The sequence below is a fragment of the Hirundo rustica genome, chromosome 9 (genome assembly GCF_015227805.2).
Source record: "Hirundo rustica isolate bHirRus1 chromosome 9, bHirRus1.pri.v3, whole genome shotgun sequence".
Taxonomy (NCBI): Eukaryota; Metazoa; Chordata; class Aves; order Passeriformes; family Hirundinidae; genus Hirundo; species Hirundo rustica.
Window position 1 is genome coordinate 17,285,221 of NC_053458.1, and position 8,888 is coordinate 17,294,108.

The window sequence follows — 8,888 nt, forward strand, 5'->3', positions numbered from 1 at the left end:
ATAATAGATCTACCTTCAATATGTCTTGCATAAAAGGCCAGGTGTACACGACAGCTTTCAACTTTTCCTGCAGCAGATAAACTGGAAGGAGGATTAATGGTCTGCCAGCTGCTGTATGTTGGTCACCCTTTACTAGTCCACAGGGCAAATGCCCCTCTTTAGCCAAGTATAGTCTGCAGCATCACTAATGCAGGCTTCAGGGCAGTAACAGAAGTTGAGCAGGTGAAAGGTTGCTTAAAGTCTTTTTTTTTCTGCCCTTGATCCAACTATCATAGTTTACTGGGAATTAATTATTAGGCAAACAGTGAAGACTGGGGCAATAAGAGGCCGGTGTCTCAACAATGTAGTCCCCAAGAAGAACCACGAAAATTGAATTTGTTCTTGTTAAAAAATACTGTATTTTCATGTGAGCAGCCACTGAAATGTCCAACTCCGTAAGAGCCACTTCTGTGATTCTTTTAACATGTTTGTTTTTTGTTTTTCTTTTTCCTGATAGAGCATGTGTACACAGTGAAATAAAAGCTATAGCATATCTCTGTTACAATTAAAAAAGACAAACCAACAGAAACCCCGAACTCCAAGTCCCTGTTTCTTCCTTCTTACTTTACTCACACAAAAGTCCCTTTGAAATCCAAAGAAATACCTGCCTGATGAAAGCTGCTCTACACTGCAGCCTCCAATCACTGTTGAGAGAAGAAACATTTCTAGATAGCAGCATTAATGTAACTAGAACTGGGAAAGTAACTTTTGTTAAGAAATCAGTTTCAAAATACTGTCTCTATTCTATGTGCAGAAGTGCCAGATATTCTAGACTAGTTGGAAGGCATAAATTATGAGCAGATAGCTTACTACAAGCAATAAGCATTCAGTACAGAGCTGGATATTTCTACTATTGTTACCTCCCACACCCACAAGCGAAGAAACAGCAAAAACCCCAACTCTTGCCTCATGCTGAGCATCACTTTAAATAATTTTTATCTAATTAGTTAGAGAGGTAACTTGGCAGAGGTTTCTACCTTCTGCTTGCATTCCAATGAGCAGAATTCTGCCCTCAAGAAGTATTTCCATAAACCATTTCTTTTCAAGAATTTATATACAGACTCCTGCAAAAGGTGAACAAAATCTGTATATCAGAACACCATTCGAGACTCAGCTTCTGTTAAAGGAAATAATGTGACATTTTTAGTAAAATAAAACCTGCTATATTTTAAGTGAACTGTTATTGAAGAACAGCTAGAACTCAAACCTGAAAATTATTTGTGTAAAGTTTTAGAAAATTCAAAAAATTGTTCCCCCGGTCCTATTGCATCTACCGATGGTTTATAAAATAATTAATTTTTTCTCTCACAAGATCGTTTTGGTTGTAATGAATACCACCCACCTACCTGAGAACCCATCAAGATAGAAGATTCTCGCACACTTCCTAGAGCACCCTACATTTCAGTCAGTGCAGCAGATGCCCTTAGGGGAGCTGTGTGGGTGAAACTACAGCAGCCACTGTGGACTGGTATGAACCTGCAGAGCCAACTGATAGAGAACAGAACCCCAGCTCCTGCAGACTGCCACGCACACAGGGATCAGCCATCTCTCTCTTCTCGGTACTAGTCTTCAAGGCAGACCACAAAGATGAGCAAGGGAAATGAAATTCATAGCTTTACCATGTATTAAATAATGAAAATTTTATTTAATGGCTCATTGTAATTCACCCGCAAGATAATCCCTCCATGCTTTTTAATGTGATGAATGAGGTCTCTTTCTATGGGAGATATTCACTCAATCATCTCTCCCCTTGCTAATAGCCCTCTTCTCCACTAATGTCTCCTCTCTTTCACAATGATTATCTGGTTTTTCTCTCAGATGATCTAGCTGTTTTTTAGCTTAATGCAGAGCAGTTATTATCAGACCTGATGCCCCAAACTCTTGACTTTTTCTTTTCAGTTATATCAACTGACCTAATTTAAAACTCGTTCCCTGGTCTTCCCTCTTTTATATGGCATCCTGCCCTGCTCAGGATGATCTACATAACATACTAAACTGTTCCTCAAAAATTATGCGAAGCCAGAAGCACAATGAGAGGAATGCAACTGGACACAGAACGACTCCATTTGCTAATCCTGCAGGGAAAAGGATTGCCACTGGCATATACAGCACCACATTTCCAAATTTCTAACAAGCAGTTTCTTAAGAAACTTCCACCTTAACTAGCAATTGCCAAGGAGAACAGTGGGTGGTGAGGAATGAAAGGAAAGACTGCATGAAGGGAACGACTTCCAGAACGTTCGCAGCTTGCCAAACACGCTATTAACCAACAGTAATTACGGCACGGCGACCTGCTGCTGTGGGAGCCAGGAGGCCTGAAGCTACCACCCCGGCTCAGTTAGCCCCACCTGCCCTACCGGTACCAGCAGGATTTAAGGCAGAGAAAGCCCAACAATTAAGGGTTAGCAGAGAAACAGCCTGTTTCTACAGGAAACAGGAGGTTTGGCTGGGAACTCCTTGTAGGTGGTACCTTGCCAAAGGCTGTCGGCCGGGCGGCTCTCGGTGCGATGTGCTCTGGGCAGCAGAGCTGCCCGCTGAGAGAGGCGGAAAGCAAAGCTGTGGGGGCTGGATCCGCCTTGCAGGAGAAGGGGCTTGGGATGCAGCTGCTGTTGGCTTTGCGATTTGAATTAGGGGTTGGAAGTCGATTATAGGATACAGAGACAGTGTTATCCAGTTTCTGGAAGCCCTCAGGATGAGAGGCCTGCAGGGTGCTGAAGGGACTCCTGCTGTCACTGGGTTTCTGTCTCACTGCTCTGGAGCACACAAAGTCCTGCAAGCGCTGGCTATTGCTGCTCTCAGCCTCAAAGCAAAAATTCATTTGTATGTCCTTGACAGTATTTAGTACTTAAAGTATTTCATAAATCAGGTAAAAAAAAAAAGGTGTGGCCAGAAACTTTTCTTTCCCCCAAATTTGACTAATTATTAACACAACAGTAAGTCAATTCAAATGTAGCAAATAAACCCCTTAATCCTCAGTAGTTTCAGAACTGTTTTTAACACACATTCCATTTTTCCTCTAACAATAGTTCTCTGCCAGGGAGAACAGTGTATTTCAGGTTGGGAGAGCACATAAGGTCCTCAAGTAGCAATCAAATGTACTACGTGTGATTAAGTGGTTTCTACTTCCAGATCTATGCTTTTGCCTCTTCCTTCCTTCTCCTGCCTCTGATGTGTCATGATTGTTTAAACCCAGCCCTGACAAAATGATCTAGGTTAAAAGAACCCCTGTGGCTAAAGGTCTTGCAGTTCACTCCAATCATTTTGCCAAGAGAGAGAGTACAGCCTGCCTCAAAGGTGGCAAACCCAAGAGCACTAGTTTGCAATGGGGTAGGGAGCTGTAACCTCCCAACCTGCTTAAGGGGAAGCTGGAATGGTTTTTCTCATTGTGGTTCAGGGTTTTCTGTGCTAGTCTTACAGACTCTACTTGGCTTCCATATGCAGTCTTTTTGCCAGAGATCATATTTTTATGTTGGAGCCTAGACAAATAAAAGAGAGATTCAGCTAAAGATCAGCACTGCTGATACCTTGGCTGTTGTGCAGTTTGTTCAGGAAGAAACTCTTTCAGATTCAGTTTTTATGACAATATATATGTTTGAGATACAACGATGTATGTTTGCTGTGAATGAGTGAACACTGTTTAATGAATGTAGTTAAAGCATAAAGCTGACCAATATTGGCTGGTAAGGACAACTGAGCTAATCATGGTGAAATTGAGCTGTTGTGCCTGTGTGTTGTTACAAGTTTATCTGAACTGCAGCTAGAGCAGAGTGCTTGGATACAGTGGGGCAAAGGCGATGAACTGCATTCTCCTGTGCATTACTAATTGGTACTTCAGGACACAAAAGGACTGGGAAATGAAGGTTATTCTCTTCACCACAGAGGAAGATGTACTTTACTCTTTACTAAAGCTCGTAATGAAGCTCTATGCTAGGGTTGAGCTATGTGATTACTCTTCTTTCTAACTACAAAAGCAGCATCTGACCATAATATTAGCAAGGCTAGAAAAACATAATCCAGCTATAATGGCTGGATCTCAAGCTTCACTGAATTTCCTATGCTGGTCACATTACCTGAGGAAGTATTTTTTGTACAAGGAGCTCATTCAGTAGTTTTCATCCTGGACCTTGTAACCTGAATATCTTGGTCAAGTCCTTTCTAACATCTTCTTAGCAAATTAAGTATTACAGTCTCTTTTGTGACACAGTAGTTTTAATCACCTGCATTAAGAGAGTCTTAACACTTTACTGAACACTGGTGTGTGTATACATGCTAGAGGGTATAATATTGTTCAATGAAGTTGCTAAAGTGATTATGATGTTCATAGGTTTTGAAAGTAAAGTGCTATTGCCAGTGTCTTCTGTGTCAGTGAATGCAGATCAGTCTCCTGTGGCAATATTGTCATGAGAATTCTGTGGCATGTCTCTAGCCTAGCATCAGGAGAGGGCTCTACTCCTAGTCCTGCATAACAATTTGTGTTAATTTGTGGGTGGTATTTCTCAGCTACAAAAAATCTGGTCACCTCTGTCCATGACAATTATGAATGCTTCCTGATTACGAATATGAGTTTCAGACAGAGCTTCTGGGAGAAGACTTTCTACTCCAACTGACTTTTTCCACCCATCAGTATTTCCTTTCTTTCAAAATACTGGATCTTCACTCAAGTGATGCAATTACAAACAGAGGAAAGAAACATCTGCCATGCAGTTGTGAGACTCATCCATGTGAACAGATCTCGTATAAGTAAATAGAAATATAGAAAAGATACAGGCATGGGCCCTTTAAAGACAAGACACTAAATGCCTCTGATATATCTCTGAGTTTGCTGACCCCTAAACTACTGTACAAAAAGCTCCAGTAAAAATAGTGAACTCTGTGCAGTTTCTGATGGAACAATTGTAGATGCCTGGTCCCAAGGGGCAATTCCTGAGTGGCTCTCAGCCTTGGTGCAGCACCTGAATTCCTGAAGGGGATTTCCTTCTGACCTTAACTGCTCTTTGCCCAGGGCACATGTTGTTCAGCTGTCCTGTAATGAGGCTCCTAGATCTTCCTGTTCGCAAGACAGGGAGTGTAGGTGCCTAATGCAGAATTACCTGTAGGCCATGGGCTGAGACAACAAGTGCTATAGTTCTCACTGGACTTGTCCTAAAAATTCCTAATCAACACCAACAGTGGTCTGTCTGTTTTGTTTTGTTTCCTGTTTTTTCTTTAAATGGTAGTGATGAATCTGATTAGCTGCAAGACAGCAGATGCTATGGCAATATAACATTTTAATAACAGATGTGAGAACAGACTCTGGACTTGTTTTATACAACATGTTATTTAATATTATTTAACATTTTCTTGTGCAATGGAAGCCATGCTTTCTGCTCTTTCAGAAACACTCTACTGAATAACATGTACAAAATCAGGACTATTCTATTTAATGTGTATATATATATATCTGAGAAAATAGCATTGTATCTAAAAAAAGCAGCATATCTTTTGAAATGTGCTACTAATCACAGAAGGATTAAAGTAATAGGACTGATATGTTTCTGTCATCTTGCCTAGGTAAAATAATCCAACATGTTACTTACAGATACAGGCTGAGAAAATGTATAAAAATGTTACACCTTGGATTCTGTATATGGCATAAAAATATAGAATACAATTCACTGTATTGAAAATCACAGTATTTTAGCATTTTATTCTGAGAAAAGCCATAAAAGCCTTGCATTTACTGATAGCTATTCAAAAAGAGTTTATTTTTAGCAAATATTATTTACAAATCGGCAGTTTTAATGAGAAATCCAAACGATGTATAACTAGAAGATTGCAGTGTCAAATACAAATAAATAACCCTGCTTGTTTGTGTCCAACTTATGACTGGTTCATTGGCGTGTTAGCAGCATGCTACTGTGTTTGATAACAGCAAGAATGAGAAATCCCAGTTGGTAAGTTTGCAAATCTAGTGAACCGAAAGGCTGCTGATACTGCCTGAGCTATGGCAGAATGCACTCTTACAGGGGACCCTCCTCAGCTTTCTCCTGAATAAACTGTCTTCATAGGAACACGTGGGGATGCCCTGTGAGTTGCCCTATGATCCACAAAGATGGGGTCCCACTTAAGATGGGGTGCCTCTGTGAGGAGACTTAGCCTCGTGTCAAGGCAGGATGACTGCAGGTGGAGTCCTTTTCCTTGGCAGACACCCTGACAGCTGCTCTTGGAAGAGCAGTCCCAGCAGATAAAAGCCCACAGAGATGAAAATTCTGTTCTTCTAGAACCTGAGAACTTTACCAAAGGCAGGCCACAAACCTGGACTGGTTCCTTCCTTGTCACCCTGACCCTGTTCTGTGGAGCAGCTTTGGAGACAAAGAGCCTCTTCAGACAGAGAGCCTCCAGTGCCAGATGCAGCCACCAAGCAGCATGTAATCAACAAAGCCACACTGGCAATCTTCTTTAGCGTAGGAATGTGACTCCAGTGTTGCTGGAGCATTTGCCATCTAATTTCAGTAACTTCTCCCAACCAACAGAAAAATCCCTGAGACAGGCTTGGCTGCCAGACATTACAGGCTTTGAAGTCTGATGGCAGGTAAAAGCCGTATGTCAGTGACCTACTAAAAGATCAAAAGCTATGCCAGAGAATGGTCTTGCAGGGCTCAAGCTGGAAAGCTAAAAGAAAATCCTCAGAGATAATATTAAGGGACTTCAAAGGTAGGAGATATACAGAAGTTCGACAAGACTGGTCAAAATGAGAAACAAAAATTTTCTCTGATGAGTAGAAGTTGGAAAGGAAATAAAAGGGAGAAATATGTGGTGTTTTTTATGGTCACATGGCAGATGTACTGTACAAGAAACAGCTATCTTGTCTTCAAAGTTATGTATCGCTATGCTCAGAATATAGACATACACGGTTAATGCCTCAAAAGGAGACTAATAACAGATATCCATATTTTTCTTTTATACTCACGTTTCAAAAGGTACTGTAGAGTAGGAAGTCTTTTTTTAAATAATATTATTCATCACAGTGTAGCAAGTATGTAACAGTGAAGGACACAAACATTCAAGATCAGGTTCTAATCTTAGAGAGTCCAATGTATGGGACCTAATGTACTCAAAAGTAAAGACATTAAGGTAAGAAATGTATTAAGCTATGGATTATTCTCAATATTATAAGGGATTTTTAATAATCTCTGTTAATTTATCTCTCAAGCAAGGATTTTTCAGGAGTAAAAACCTGAGAACATAGAATTTATGTAGGTAAGGCTTCAAAATAAGAATGACCAGGCTGGGTAAGACTAAGAGTCCAGTGTCTCGCTTCTCATACTAGCCATGAATGGATGCTTAAGAAACATATGAAACACTGGACAGGAATATTTTCCTGAGCTTCCAGCCATTTGCAGCTGAGAAACTTCCTGAGCCAAACATGACTTCTGTATTCTCAGTGATTCCTCTCCCATGAACTTCTGTAATCCTCTCCTGAAACTTAATTTTCAGCAAACACATTCTGCAGCAGGGGGTGTTCCCAGCTTTACAAACGGAAGCGATAAATATTTTGTATTTTCTTTTTCTTTGCTAGTTTTGACATCTGAGAGTCAAATCTACTGTACTGAGATTCAGTCTGGGTTTCTGAATCTGGTTCCTGCCACAAAACCTGTTCTGGGAAGACAGGCTCTATCAGAACAAGCTGCAGGAACAGATTTTCCATCAGTGCCACTGTGCAATAACTGAAATGAATTGGAAAAGAGGAGAAGGAAATGGCAGCACCATACCATCTTGAACATCAAAATGACCACAGGAAGACATGTTCAAAATGCATTAGAGCACACTTGTATGTGCTTTTTGTGGTTTACCATGGTGCCAGAGTGCACAGGGCTGTAGTTAAAATTCCACTGTTTGGGGTTTTTTTTTTCCCCTCTTTGTGAAGTTCTGTTTTCAATTTTCAGTGTGCAGCAGCAGCGTTACCAAATATGGGAGAATCTGTGACCACTCTGGACCTCTATCTCTGCTCTGGGAATGCATAACATAAATGCATTTCTTTTAAAATTACTGTTTCCTTGTTATTTCAGTGGTAAAGAACTGATTTCCTTTAGCCTCCAACATGGACAGAGAAACTTACATGCAAATGATAAGGTAGATCAGATTGTTCCTGCTTTCATTCACACAATTAAAAAAAGAGAAAGAAGCTGTGAAAAGAAATGTTGTTGAATGTGTATGATATGGAAGGTGGGTTAAGTTGTTCAGATCACCTGCTTCACATGCAACATTTTTTTTTATTTTTTTAACCCCTTCAGGAGGAAAATAAACAGTTCCCTTATCCCTAGGGTGGTAGCAAGCCCTGACAAGGAAAAGCAGGACACATTCCTTTCTTCTTTCTTTTATAACCAATCGCTGAATTGCTCCCAACACATTCCAGATCTGGTAGGATAGCTTAATTGTCTTCACCTGGAGGCCACTGCCTGAATTCCTGTCAGTTAATATAGCACTATGGAGTGAGGCACTGAGATTTCTTTCTGATGGAAGTGGGTTAAGCACACAGCCCCATGGTCATGAGCAGTTTCATAGGTTCATTTGCATATGAAGATTTATGAGTTTCTTGGGTGTAACTGTGCCTATAGAAGTTTGAGCCTGTAAGTGTCATCACACATAATTCCTCTCTAAAGGCTTAGAACAGATATGAGAAAGATGAGGAACTGCTTATTGTAATAAGTTGTGGTTGTGAGTGAAATCTTTAATTGCTTCCTTACAATGAAAGGTCTGCGTGGAGAAGGGAATGCTGCTGGTTTGCTTTCACTGGTGGTGAAATAGGGAAATTTCCGTAACAATTCATGATTAGGTGTGCAGTGTTATTTCCACAAGACAGCTGGCAT